This window comes from Eschscholzia californica, unplaced genomic scaffold (assembly GCF_041429995.1).
Source record: "Eschscholzia californica isolate CP2 unplaced genomic scaffold, dmEscCali1.0.p SCAF_7, whole genome shotgun sequence".
NCBI lineage: Eukaryota > Viridiplantae > Streptophyta > Magnoliopsida > Ranunculales > Papaveraceae > Eschscholzia > Eschscholzia californica.
The window spans coordinates 666,444-680,677 of record NW_028238494.1 but is presented as its reverse complement, the minus strand read 5'-3'; the positions used below and the strand labels follow the sequence as shown (position 1 = coordinate 680,677).

Genomic DNA, 14,234 nt, shown 5'->3' with positions numbered 1-14,234 from the left:
ATTTGATAAATTTAAACTTACCTTTATTCACATTGCAATTTGAAAGCCCTCTAAGAAGCTTCTTTGCAGATACAGGATCAAGTCTACTAGTAAGCCACCGCAGGACAATGATTTTACAATCATCAACTCTAGATGATTGTTCAGGCAAAACATTAGCCGTATCAGTACTCGATACACCATAATCTTTCATAGCAATGTTTTTTGCAGCTTCTGATATAGCACTCTGGCAAATCTGACTGCAACACTCATTAACCGGATCAATCTTCCCACAGGCAGCAAGAAGCTTAGAAGAATCCACGATGTTATCAAAATCACGAACGTCTTTAACTGGGCAATAACCTTCAGTGAGATTTGAAAGATGAATCGAACATATAAAGCAGGCATGCATATAACTCAAATTGTGAAGAGGTAAAAACCTCAATTGAAGTTGCTCTCGGATGAAGCCGAGAGAGAGACAATGAAGGCTCTCGCTTGAAGCCGAGAGAGAGAGATATGATCACACTCGGTGAAGCCGAGTGTGTGAGAGGGATAGCTTTGGCTGAACCGAGAGACAGAGAGATGGAGCTTCGGGTAAACCGAGAGGGGGAAAGATGAGATGTTGATCGTGAGAGAGATTGGTAAATACCTTTTGTTTATTAATCACTACTACTTCGGTTTGTACATTATGTGTTGGATCCTTTATATAGGTTTAAAATGGAAGAGTTTAAGGGGTTTAAAACTCTACGATGTTTATCTAAGTACATGTTTATCTAGAATACAACAATCATGATTGTACTAGGAATCCTAATCGTACTAGGTTTCCTATATACTAAGTTCGACCTCATCCACTCGGTTTAGCCAAGTGCAGTGGACCTTCCAACACTCCCCCTCAAGTTAGAGCGGGAATGGAAGTAACGCCTAACTTGCCAATGATGTTCTTGAACGGGTCTGCTCCAAGTGGCTTGGTGAAGATATCTGCTAATTGGTTGTCTGAAGTGGCGAAGCGCGTGGCAATGACGTTGCCTTTAATCTTCACACGAAAGATGTGGCAGTCTATTTCAATATGTTTCGTACGTTCGTGGAATACGAGATTATCAGCAATGTGGAGAGCGGCCCGATTGTCACAGTAAACTGTCATCGGGTCTGTGTGATCAATTCCAAAATCAAGTAGTAGATACTTAAGCCATTGTAATTCACAAGTGAGAATGGCCAAAGCTCGATATTCTGGTTCTGCAAAAGATTTTGCAACCGTTGGTTGTTTCTTTGATTTCCAAGAGAGTGGACTATTGCCTAACATTGTTAAATATCCAGTAGTTGATCTACGGGTTGAAGGATAGCCGACCCAATCTGAGTCACAGTATCCTGTGATATGAAGAGAGCTATTCGCTGATAAGAAGACTCCTTTGTCAAGGGTTCCTTTCAAGTATCGTAGAACACAATGAGCAACGTCTAAGTGTACTTGACTAGGTGATTGCATGAATTGACTAAGATTATTCACTGCGAAGGTGATGTCCGGCCGTGTGACCGTTAGGTATAGTAATCGACCAATGAATCGGCGGTAAACTGACGGATCTTTTAATGGATCACCGTCGGTGGGGCTGAGACGGAGCTTTTGTTCCATGGGAAATTCAGAGGGACGTGCCGCGGTTAGGCCAGAATCTTTCAGAATGTCAAGAGCATATTTCCGTTGACAAAGGAAAATGCATTGCGACGAGCGAGATACTTCGATACCGAGGAAGTATTGTAGACGGCCTAAATCTTTTAGTGAGAAGGCCTTGTTAAGGAATAATTTTAACTTGGAAATAGCATTATCATTATATCCCGTGATGATTATGTCGTCTACGTAGATAAGAACAAAAATCTGAGTGGAGTGCGAGCGGAAAGTGAAGAGAGAATAGTTGCTCTTTGACTGCGAAAAACCTCGTTCAATAAATACAGAAGAGAATTTAAAAAACCATTGACGGGAGGCCTGTTTAAGGCCGTACAAAGATTTATGAAGGCGACACACTTTAGACTCCCCCTGAGATGAGAATCCGGGTGGAAGCTTCATGTATACTTCTTCATGGAGATCGCCTTGGAGAAAAGCGTTATTAACGTCCAACTGGTGGAGAGACCAGCCTTTGATGGCTGCAATAGAGAGAAGAACTCGAACAGTAACGAGTTTGGCAACTGGAGCAAAAGTATCGTTATAGTCGAGTCCCTCGAATTGGGTGTAACCTTTAGCTACTAAACGAGCTTTATAGCGCTCGATGGAACCATTTGAATTAAATTTAATTTTGTACACCCATTTGCAACCAATAGGTAGTTTGCCGGGTGGTAGAGTAGTGATGGACCATGTCTTGTTTTCTTCCAAAGCGGAGATCACTTTGGCCATAGCTTCCTTCCAATGAGAGGATTTCATTGCTTGAGTGAAGGAGCTGGGGTCGGTAGTGGTTAACACCGAAGATAGGAATTGTTGGTGAGACGTGGAAAACGAATTGATTGAGAAGTAGTTTTCAAGCGGATACTTGACGGAACTAGTGTTAGAACACACATAGTCATCCAAATGGGACGGTGGTCGGCGAGACCGTGTTGGACGACCGGAAATCTCCACTATAGGTTCGGAGATTGCTTCGGCAGTCGGTCATTCAGACGAAGTTGTCGAGGACAGAAGTGTCCGTAGTCGCTGGAGGCGCTCCTGGTTGGGGAGTGTCATCAGCAACTTCTGAAGGCACCCCGGTGAGAGGTGATGTGGAAAAGGGACCAGAACCCGGTCCATCAGGGGTGTCTGAAGGCACCCCTCTATCAGTGATATCCCTGAAGGCGTCAGGAACAGTAGCTCCATCGGTGATGGTGCTGCTGTTCGGTGCCGAAACAGTGGGGGATTTTTTGTTTGCCGGAAAGGCGAAAGTGTCATCGTCTTCGATGGAGAGAAACTGCGCCGGTTGGGGGCAGGGTGATGTAGCCGAAGAGTAGGAGGAGGACATGGAAAATTTGTTTTCAACGAATGTGACGTCTCTAGAGACAAAAATTCGTCGTGTGGAGATATTGTAAACACGAAACCTTTTTGTCCATTGGGATATCCAAGGAAGATTCTGGCGGAAGAGCGGGCGTCCATCTTTGTTTTGACTAAAGAAATTCGGGGCATAACAAAGGCATCCGAATACATGTAGATGAGAAAGATTGGGAGGAACACCCATGAGGATTTCATGGGGAGATTTACCATCAAGAATAGGTGTCGGTAACGTGTTAATTAAATAGACCGTTGTGAGAACACATTCTCCCCAAAAGGAGAGAGGAAGGTGAGCTTGAAGTCGTAAGGAACGTGCCACTTCAAGAATGTGACGATGTTTTCGTTCAACTATCCCGTTTTGTTGCAGTGTATAAGTACAACTACGTTGGTGGGTAACCCCTTTTTCGATAAACCAACTTTGTAGAGATGTATATTCGGATCCATTGTCCGATCGAAGGGTCTTTATTTTGCAATTAAATTGTGTTGAGACGTAAGTAAAGAAGTTCATAATTAATGTATTCGATTCGGACTTAGAACTCATAAGAAATATCCAAGTACAACGTGAATAGTCGTCGACAAGGGTGAGAAAATATGGACACCCGGAGGTGGAAGGGACCGGAAAAGGTCCCCATAAATCCGCATGTACCAACTCAAACATATGAGAAGAAGAGGTGGTACGAGTGGGAAAAGGTAAACGACATTGCTTAGAAAGTGGACAAACATCGCACGGTACTTTATTAGATTAAAACTTAAAATTCAAACACGAAAGTTTGGAATTAAAATATTGAAAGCGAGTAAAAGATGGATGACCTAAACGGCAATATCATAAAAGAAAAGACTCATGATTAGAACTATCTTTGACTAGACTAGAAATCGAAAGGATGGGACGCTCCTTGCGAAGGAAGTAAAGGTCGTCATGAAGACAACCATGCCCAATCTTCGTCCTCGTTGTTCGGTCCTGAAAAAGACACAAATTACGGTCAAATAAGACGGTACAACGAAGTGATTTACAAATTTGAGATATAGAAATGAGATTGAATTGAAAAGATGGAATATGAAAAACATCTTCTAGATAAAATCTATTGGAAAAATAGATGGTACCAATATGTTCAACCTTGACCCGTGAACCGTCCGGTAAGCGGACGTATAAATCCGGTGGTGTGGTGGTGATGGTGAGATTGGACAAGGGTTAGCAATGGTGTGGCCGAATAGGGGTGTTGCATGTATATTATCGTGGGGACTGAGATGGGAATACCCTAGTTTGAGATTCAGTTTCACTAATTGATAGTATAAAGAAGGAGAATAACTAATTACAATCTATGATTGCGAACACAACAAAATTCTAATTGCAGAAATTATAATAGTTAGTTAGAATTCAAATTACAATCTATATGATTTCAAATAACAAATGAAAGAATTATAAGAAAAAACGATTGAGACAAATCAAAACCTGAGAAAACGAGCAAAGAAGGATCCTGAAGATGAGGATGATGTTTTGTTAGGGTTGAGGAGGATTCTTGAGTTGGTTCCATGGCCATTAATGAAATGGAACGAAGTGGTTATGATCTGAAAGAAGTTGAAGAAAACCTAAAAGGGATCTGATTTGAAGGAAGAATTGAGAAGGAGAAGAAGAGCGGGAAAGACATATGAATAACCGCGGGACCCGAATTTATAGAACCCATTTTTTCCTTCTTTCTTTCGTCTCTGATTATTCTATCTATGGGTCAACTGCCATATCTAGTTTGAGACTAGCCTAGTATGTGCGGTCTAGATTTTTCTTATACAGCTAATGTGAAAGAATTTGCGGTTTTAAATAAAATATAAAAATTAAAACTTTGAGCTCTTTGTTCGACGATAACTGTCATCGTCAATGTCCGAAACTTATTTTGTTTCTCCAGATTTCTGTCTCACACTCTAAAACTTTGAGCTCTTTGTTCTCTAATTCGACAACAAAAATCAAACAAGAGAAAACTGACCATGGATTTAGGTTGGTGAACAAGGAATGCATTAAAAATAAAACACAAGGGCACACTGCCACGGTTGATCTATTTTGTTTATCCCAAACTATACCTTTTCTTACTGGCACGGATCTATGACAAACTGCCATCGTTGATAGACGATGAAATTGAGGCAGTTGAGATCCACCGTGTTGTATTCGAACCACTATTTCGTAGTTAGAGATTCCTTTTGAGTTTGTGGATGGTTGAAAATCACACAATCAATAGAAGGTCGATTGTGGGCCACCAACAAGTTGAATGATAGACCTCGAGATGAACGAAGTCCTAGCTGGACCTGTAGACAGACAAAAACAAGTTGAACCGTGAAGTTGAGGCAGACAAAAACAAACTGCCATCGTTGATAGACGATGAAATTGAGGCAGTTGAGATCCACCGTGTTGTATTCGAACCACTATTTCGTAGTTAGAGATTCCTTTTGAGTTTGTGGATGGTTGAAAATCACACAATCAATAGAAGGTCGATTGTGGGCCACCAACAAGTTGAATGATAGACCTCGAGATGAACGAAGTCCTAGCTGGACCTGTAGACAGACAAAAACAAGTTGAACCGTGAAGTCTTAGGAACACCGAAATGGAATGCTGAGGGGGCTTCGCTGATCAAGCCAACAAAATATAAATAAAGTAAATAAATGGAATGCCGAGGGTATCACCGTGTTGTATCATCAGAGGGTGGCTCGACTCGTAAAATGGTCGGAGATTGTTTGTCAGGTTTGTTTCCTGGAGCAGGTCGAGAAGTCGACTCGATCAGAGGTTCTAACAGAGCTTCAAGGGTGTTGGAGCTTGAAGATAAAATGTCGTCTTCTGGAATGATTTACTAAAAGATAATAAGTGCAAGAGAGGAAATAAGTTCAGTAGACTGATTGAGAAGATATTCGAGTCATCTAGTTCTAGCTGACATTTGATCCCTTTCGAGTCTGAGTCTCCTTGTATTTATAGGCGACTCATGGACTCGTGGAGTCCGTCAGATCCGAAATACTTGGGGTTTAGGGTGCCCCGAACCCTAAGGGAGACTCATTCGAGCCGTTTATATGTCGCCTAAACCAGCTTGACCTTGTGATTGTTCCACTTCGACTCTAGACTCTTCGTAGTCAGAGATGACTTCAGAACATTTGAGATGGCGTGGGTCTTCGACTGACCTAGTCAAGTGGTACGTGGCTATATCTTGGGAGTTGAGGTTGAATCGACAACCCGCATGCTCGGTTGAGAGCGACCAAGGGGTACTTGGAGTATTATTACTTTTGATGGGTTATTGTTCGTCTAGATGGATGTTTCTATGGGGTTGGAACCATTCAGACTTCTAATGGATCAGATTCCACGCTGGAAAATGTCGAACTTGTAGGCGAGTGGGTTGGGCCCAAGTGATGTTAATGCAAAGTAGGTTGGGCCTAGGCGAAGTCGGCCTAATACGAGTTTTGGCCACTACAAAGTTCATCTCGTATCTTAGATATTTAGAATTTCTTTTGTTCAAGGATCTTTCGTAGATATCCTACCAAGTTGATAGATCTTCTAGAAGATGTTTCCTCCTTTGAGACTCTTCAAGCCCAAGTTAATCAAACACTTAAGATTTTAATCGACTGAGATCTTCATGAAGATTTGGGATTAAGTCGGTAAACGTGCGGCGCGCTTCTGCCTTCTCATGTTTAGGGCGTAAGGCACCGACCCTGCTTATGTGGACCACCTAACTCTCCTTTGAATCCCAGGGGAAGACCTGGTTGTGTTCCGACTTACTGATTCTGGACTTGGGTGACAAACCTCTTTGGACTCAACGGTCATGTTGCCTTGAGACGTGTGGACCCGTTGAACTTGTGATCTTTTCTTGACTTATTGACGACAGTCAACGGTTGACCATTTTATGTCTCATCAAGCAAGGATCGACTATAAACTGTCATCGTCGATGTCCGTTAATTATTTTATTTTCCCAGGTCTCTTTCACACACTCTAAAACTTTAACATCTTTATTCTCCAATTCGACAACAAAAAACAAACAAGAGGAAAACTACTACCGAGGATCTAAGTTGGGAACAAAGAATGCATTAAAAATAAAACACAAGGGCACACCGCCACGGTTGATCTATTTTGTTTCCGCCAAACTATATCTCCCTTTACTGGCAAGGATGGACGACTAATTGCCATCGTCGATGTCCGGTAACTATTTTTTTCTTTTCCAGATCCCCTCTATCTTCTCTGTCACACTTTAAAACTTTGACCTCTTTATTCTCCAATTGGGTAACAAAAACCAAACAAGAGGAGAGATATTACCTGAGGATCTAAGTTGGGAACAAGGAATGCATTAAAATCATATTAGAAGTTTCTTTTTGTTTGTTGAAACAATCACATTAGAAGTTGTGTTCAATTCTTTTTTCTTAGGGAAACCATTAGCACATGGTGATGATGGGTGGGTTTTGATTTCTCTTCAGTTGGAATCAATTTGGACCAATAAAAAAATAACGGAGCAAACTAAAGTTCTACATTTGAGAATTGTGAGTGTCATTTAACCAAAATATTTTTTGTTTGTGAGACGTAGTCTTAGAGTTTGACTTTGAATTTTACTCAATACATTGGCGGAACAATCTGTATGTTGATTTTAAATCGTATAGATGTTAAAAAATTGTTGACGAGAGCATGTGGTCAAAAAATATGTTATACATTAACTTTTGAGAATATGTTTTACAAATAGTTTATGTGGACTTTAAGCCATTTAGTTCGTCGGGCTTTAAGCTATTTTGTTGCAGTCAAAATTCCAAAAAGAAAACAAACAAAAATAAAAACAGATGCACCAGCCAGGAATCGAACCCGGGTCTGTACCGTGGCAGGGTACTATTCTACCACTAGACCACTGGTGCGGTGATGAAGGCATTCTCTGATACAGCTTACTAATCCATAAAACTTTATTATGATATAGATAGGTGTTGGTCTCCACTGTTGAGACGAAAACCACCCAAACTCCAAAATTTCTTGTTCTTGGTAACCCATAAACGTCTGAAATTTCACTTTCATGTGTTTGATTTTTGATTGACTAACAGCAATTCAACCAGAATGCAATATTTGTAAGTTCTCTCACTAGCTTGAAACCCTTTATTCTTTTCTTCCACCATTAATTGATTTTTTTTCTTCATACTTGCAATTTCATTTCATTTCTAGATGTGGTTTGAATTTGGATTTTATATTTATCCAGTGGTAATGAATTTCTCATACTGTAATTATTCTAAAAGAAGGAAAAACAATGAGAAAACTTTAGCATTTAAACAACAAAACAGAACAAAAAAATCTCCAGAAGTTTGTCAAGGGAGTTTTTTTTTTATTAAACTTCTTATGTTTTGCTATTTGGGACATTTTTTTCTTCTTATTTTACCTCACCTAGTAATAGAAAGTTTAGTAAGATTTCTAGCCATTTTCCTTGTTTTTAAAGGACATGGGTTTTGATTTTCTTCATAATATAGTTTAAGAATGCAGTTGGGAGTACTTTTTGATGAAACCATCACTTGTTTACTAGCCTTTCAGTATCCAAATTGTGATGATGTGTTAGTAAATTCAGAATTGCCGGTTTCGCTGCAAAATCTTTCACGAAAAATACCCAAATTCTCTAAGTGAATGGGTTATGTGTTTTTTGATGATAACACATTAACAATGTGCTTAATAGTTTAAACAACATTTTTTCCCCTTAAAAGTAATTACAGGCTGAGTTGTGTCTTTTCTTTGTTTTTATTTTGAACTTGAGTATCTCCTTTAAGGGTTCTATTTGCTCCATGTATCTTATGGTTTTAGTTTTAGTCTTAGACTTCCGCAAGCACTACATTATACCAGTTAATGGGGTTTGTGATATGGTTTGGATGATGGATCTAATTCCCTAGATGGACACCAACTTCTATAACAATGTCTTTTCTTTTTGGGTTTTATTGGTTTTATTGTGTTTACTGTCACATTTAGGCAATTAATCTTGGTCGTTACCTTTGTACCATATGCAGATAAATTTGTACTCAAGGTTATTCAACCGGAAACGGTCTGAACCAGGATCTCACCTATATATAGATTGATTGGATTCATTGGAACTTGTTGTTTCAGCTCCATGTAATGGTGAACCGTTCTTCTAGTTCGGTGAACCTCATATCTAATCCTTATCTAGTTATACACTGTTACTAACTCCAACTTTAATACCATGAACCCTTAAGTACTAGTTTCGGATAATGCTATACTTGGGTGAAGGAGTAGATTGTGGATCACCCCTGCTGATGTTCTTCGTTTATTGGTTGGAACTGTAAATGTTGAAACAAATTTGGTGGTTCAAGAACACATGTTAGCATGCTTTTCTTTTGTCCACGTACTACATGTAGACCGATGCTTCATAATTATTTTCTAATTGTAACTCAATTGATAGGGATTTTTTCTGGTCAATTTTAACCCGTTGCCCATTTTTTTTTCAGGATATAGTAAGCAATAAACTGGGAGGACTACGCACTTTCTTATAAAAGCGTGGCAGCGATAGGCAATGCTCGTTATTCCAGTTAGAAGGTTTCTAATCTTGGGTTTCAAGACGGCATGCTTGAGATTTGGGATTTGGCGTGTTACAAAATGTAAGTTATTGAAATCTCTAAACTATATATAAGCTGAATTGCGGTGAAAATTTTAGAGGCTGGTGTTCTTGGGTTCTCTCATAGAAGAGATCCACGGATACTTCTACTCTTGGGCAGAGTAGACTAGTGTGCTAAAACGTCTCCTATGTGGAGTCTACATTGTCCTAGGAAGCCTTAATAGGATCACTATAAAGTTTTTTTTTTCTTTGGGTTTGCAGTGCCGTAAACTGCACCTTGCTGCCCCTTTTGCTTTGGAAGTGTACCCAGCTTCAGTACAACTTTTTTTTTTATCTGTCAAATTGTTCAAAAAATCCCTACTAAACTTTTGCACTATCATCTCTCCCACAAATAGTTAAATCGGGTTTAGGGTTTTGGGTTTGTCTTGGGGAATTCCTCGAAACGTAATAGAATGCTTAGAATAGTGAGAAGTTCTCAATATTCCAGAGACAGGATGTGAGACTCGGAAGAATACTTCGGTTGCAATCATGTGTTGCATATGAAGAAAGGTGACATCAGGATTTTCAAGGAAAGACCATCGTCTGAGGAAGAGATATTGATGTAGGACAGCAACAGAACTGATGTAGGACAGCAGTAGAAGTTGGAAAGTTTCTGTTTTAGTTGTTCAAATCCAAAGTCTGAATTTATGTTTTCATGTTTTCTGTTTTGTTTGTTAGTTCCTAGGTTATTTAATGTTTTCTAGTAGTCCCTAGGTGTCTTTGATGCTATATAAGCAGTCCTAGTAAGTTGTAATGATCATTCTATCATTTTATCAATTATCATTTGAGTTTCTACTCTATTTTCTCTGGTGGACTCCAGAATTCTATCAATTCAAAACTTACGCTGGTAAGTTTCTTTATCTTCAAGCTTACGTTGCTAAGCTTGTTTTTCGTGCTGCGTCAGATATCCAATTCCATTAAAGGATTGTATACCATTGAAGTAGAATGCATACGTGAGCTAGAATGAAAACGTACATAGATTTCTTATGTAACTGGGAGGCCTTAGTGCATAAGTTGTGACATGTTACATTTCGCTCTAGGCGAATGCAAGCTGTTGCTTAGGTCTTGTATTTGAGGGCAGTCTTTGGACCTAGTCCTGGTAAACTTTTTGTTATTTATTCAAAGTTTCCAAAAAAAAAAACGAATAGTTGAAATGAAAGAGTTCTTTCCTTTTTTTTTTCTGATAAATATTCCGGCCCTGAACGAAAATGCAGTACTGCTAATATGCTCATGTAAAAACTCTTAGTGTCCATAACATATATATATATATATCTATTTATTATTTATATACTGTAATAAAGCACGTTAATTGCATTGATTCCTAAGTAAGTTCATATGCATGTCCTCGTGGTTCATTATTTCTTATATAAAGTTGGATACTTAGGTAATACTAACATATATTCAATGTTCTTTTAGGAGATTATCGGTTTTAAATTTGCCTCTTAATACGGTTCCCCAAACCATTCTGAGGCCAATATTCACTTATACGGTCGATCAACCATCTATGCAATTCAATTCATGTCTATCTTTTATGAAAGACGTAAATAATTCATATACCATGCCTAGTTCCATCTTGAGAGTTCACTCCACCGGAACATTGCAATTTAGCACGGATGCCCGAGATCCATCTCAGGATGGGGAACATCTAAGGCAGCAAGCAAGTAAAGTCGTACTTCGAGATAAGAGTTCCTGCAAGGCATTTCAATTCGGCACAGATTATGAATCTTTAGATCCCTTTGACTACGAGGACGAGAGAGAAAGTGAAAGACGGAGGAAAATAGGGGTAGCGAACAAAGGGAAAACACCATGGAACAAAGGGAAGAAACACAGTGCAGGTAAAGATCATCTAGAATTTATTTACTGGACGCGAAGTCTGTTCTTATATTTAACTATTTATTTACCATCTTTCATTTGCAGAGACCCGTGAGAAGATCAGGAGGAGAACTATAGAGGCTCTGAGTGATCCCAAGGTGAAGTCATGTGAGCATCCGTAAATTTTGTACAATGTCATGGTATCTGTTGAAAACCTTAGACAAGAAAACTTCTTAGAAGTACACTCATATATCCTGTTTGATCTTTGCTCGATTAATGTTATTAAATATGTCTTTTTCTGAATTTGTTCCATTTTCAGGTCAGACAGAAGATGGCTGAATGTCATCGCGCTCATAGGTGCCCTTCCTCTATAATAGCGAAATAAATTTCTGGATGATTTATCTACTTTCTTCTTCACTTAAGCGTTAGGTGGTGCTTGTTTTTTTCCAACTGTTTGCATCTCACTCACCTGAGTCTGACTTGTTTTGGTTAGATGCAAGTTTGCCACTTTAGCTTGTTTTAGACAATGGGCTCTTATTTGGGACTTCTTTTATGTCAGGCTCAAATGAACCCAAAATCAGCCTGAGTCAGCCATTCAGACGAGTTACTTGCATGAGTAAGATGTAAACAAACATTCTGAAATCAAACTCGAGTCAATTAATATCTCGAGTCACATTTCATATACGAAATTGAAAAATCAAACACCATCTTAGTGAGATCAAATTGTTGAAAGTCTTCCTCGTCACATATTCTTACTTAATAAGGTGTTACTCACTGAACCTATGCCTCAAATGTTCTAATCCTGTAGTTCTCAGAGAGTCGGACTTGAATATGAATAACGAGATTTAAATTTTAACTAAACCCATTTCTTGCAGTGAGGAGAACAAGGCGAAAATAAGCTTTGCCCAGAAAAGGGTTTGGAGAAAGCGCTTGAAATTGGTAAGGTTGAGGGAGAACTTTTACATGCAATGGATGGAAAGCATTGCTGAGGCAGCTAGGCGAGGTGGGCGTGACCAACAAGAACTAGACTGGGATAGTCATGAAAAGATCAAAGCAGAGATGCTTTCTCGACGACTTCAGTTGGCTGAAGACAAGATAAGGGCAAAAGAAATTGCAAAATTAAGGAAAGCTAGAATAGCAAAAGAAAAAGAAGAAAAGATTGCAAGGATTGCCCAAAGGAGAAAAGAGAAGGAAGAGAAAGTAAAAGCTTGAGGCGAAGTGAAGAGGAAAACGCGGAGAAAGTCAACCGAAGAGAAAGAACAATTGGCTATTTCTAAGGGTTTAAAACTCAAGGAAAACTTAACAAGGGTAAGTTAACTATAAAATCTCGCATAACTTGTAACTTTGATCACCCACATGATTGTTGTACGTAACCAACTCGTAGGTTTTAAATAGCATTTGTCTCAAGCAGGATAAACATGCAATATGTCGGGGTCTAGCTTTTCGACGAGTCCTATCACCGAGAGTAGAATGCACTTGACCATTTGTAATATAGGTGATCAAAACACCACATAGGCAATTCATACATGACTAGTAGTTGACAGTTCATGCCGCTATTACTGTATGCTAGGGTTTTATCACACACATTACACGTGCGATTATCAAAATTCACACTCCAATAAAGAGATATAGTAGGCCAAAAACTGACCTAATCAAGTTATTAGCTATCTGAATTAACTCTCGTTTTGTCGGTATCTGGACTGTCCTATATTTGGTTGGCTAGTTTTCTTTACTGATATATTTATGGCATATACGCTTGATTGTGATATTGTTTCAATTTAGTGATGTTCGTTCTGTTTTGCTCATAGATTCCCAGAAAGAAAATGTTAGATAGTCAAGTTGCTGCACATGGGGTGTTGACAATTTGCACTCAACCGGCTATTGAGAAACTAGATTTAGAGATTATAGAAAGAGAAAAACAACGAAAAGAAATCTCACTTGCAGATCAAATTCGAGCTGTCAAGAAGCTCAGAGAGGAATTCAGTAGCAAGGAACCTCTGACGACTCTACCCTCAAATTTCCTCATTGAAGAAATAACAGGACAGTCTTGCTCTACCCGCAGCATCCATACAAAGGTAAGTTTACAAACTCCATCGAAGGTGCTGTTTTTTTTTTCTTGTTGACTGAATCTGACTCCTCCGAATGGACTTAAAACCAGCCCAAATCAGTTGTTCACATGAGTCAGATATCACGAGTCCGACAAAAACAAGCATTCTGAAATCCCACTTGACTCAATTCAGACCTCAAGTCAGATTCAGATCTGATTTACTAAGTCTCTTGTCCTTGTATTGTTCAAGTTTTAATGCTAGTAATTATTTTATGAGTTTAGATTTCGGAATCCGATGCATGCTGGTTGGAATCCGAGGAAAGTATGGACGAAATGCAGAAACCTTCAGGTGAGTCGGCCTATTCATCTGGGATCAGCATAAGACAGCAATAACAACATTTTTGTATATGCAAATTCAAAGAGAACATGAAAGAAACACTTTTTTTTTTCGAGTTCCTTTTGTATTTTATGTTGACAACATGAGTAGAACATTTAGTTCTTTAATTTCAGTTTTAATCTCATAATATAGATTGAAGGTTTCAGTAAATGAATGCATTTGGGTAAGAAACACTAACTGCAATTTGTGGTTACCCATTGAAGCCATGTAGACATGTAGTTAACCTGGTACCCGGGTAGACATTTCTGCGCTCTCATATCTCTTGCTCTCTATATCTCTCTCGGATAAATGGACACTTGAGAGCTTGGTCTAAATGGATTTGGGACAGATTTCAGAATGTTTGTTTTGTCTCAATTGTGATGCCTGACTTGTTTCAGTATGATTTTGGTTGATTTTGAATCAATTTGAGTCAGACGATTCAGC

General features: G+C 39.1%; 1 pseudogene across 1 annotated transcript; it reads left to right on the top strand.

Annotated features, from left to right (window-relative positions):
- Positions 1-7,928: 7,928 nt before the first annotated feature.
- LOC147530406 (uncharacterized) lies at positions 7,929-13,982 on the top strand (annotated as a pseudogene). Its single transcript, XR_015229249.1, has 8 exons — positions 7,929-8,035; positions 9,410-9,559; positions 10,972-11,390; positions 11,473-11,525; positions 11,687-11,724; positions 12,243-12,675; positions 13,176-13,442; positions 13,697-13,982. The product of XR_015229249.1 is annotated as an uncharacterized LOC147530406 (transcript).
- Positions 13,983-14,234: the final 252 nt, after the last annotated feature.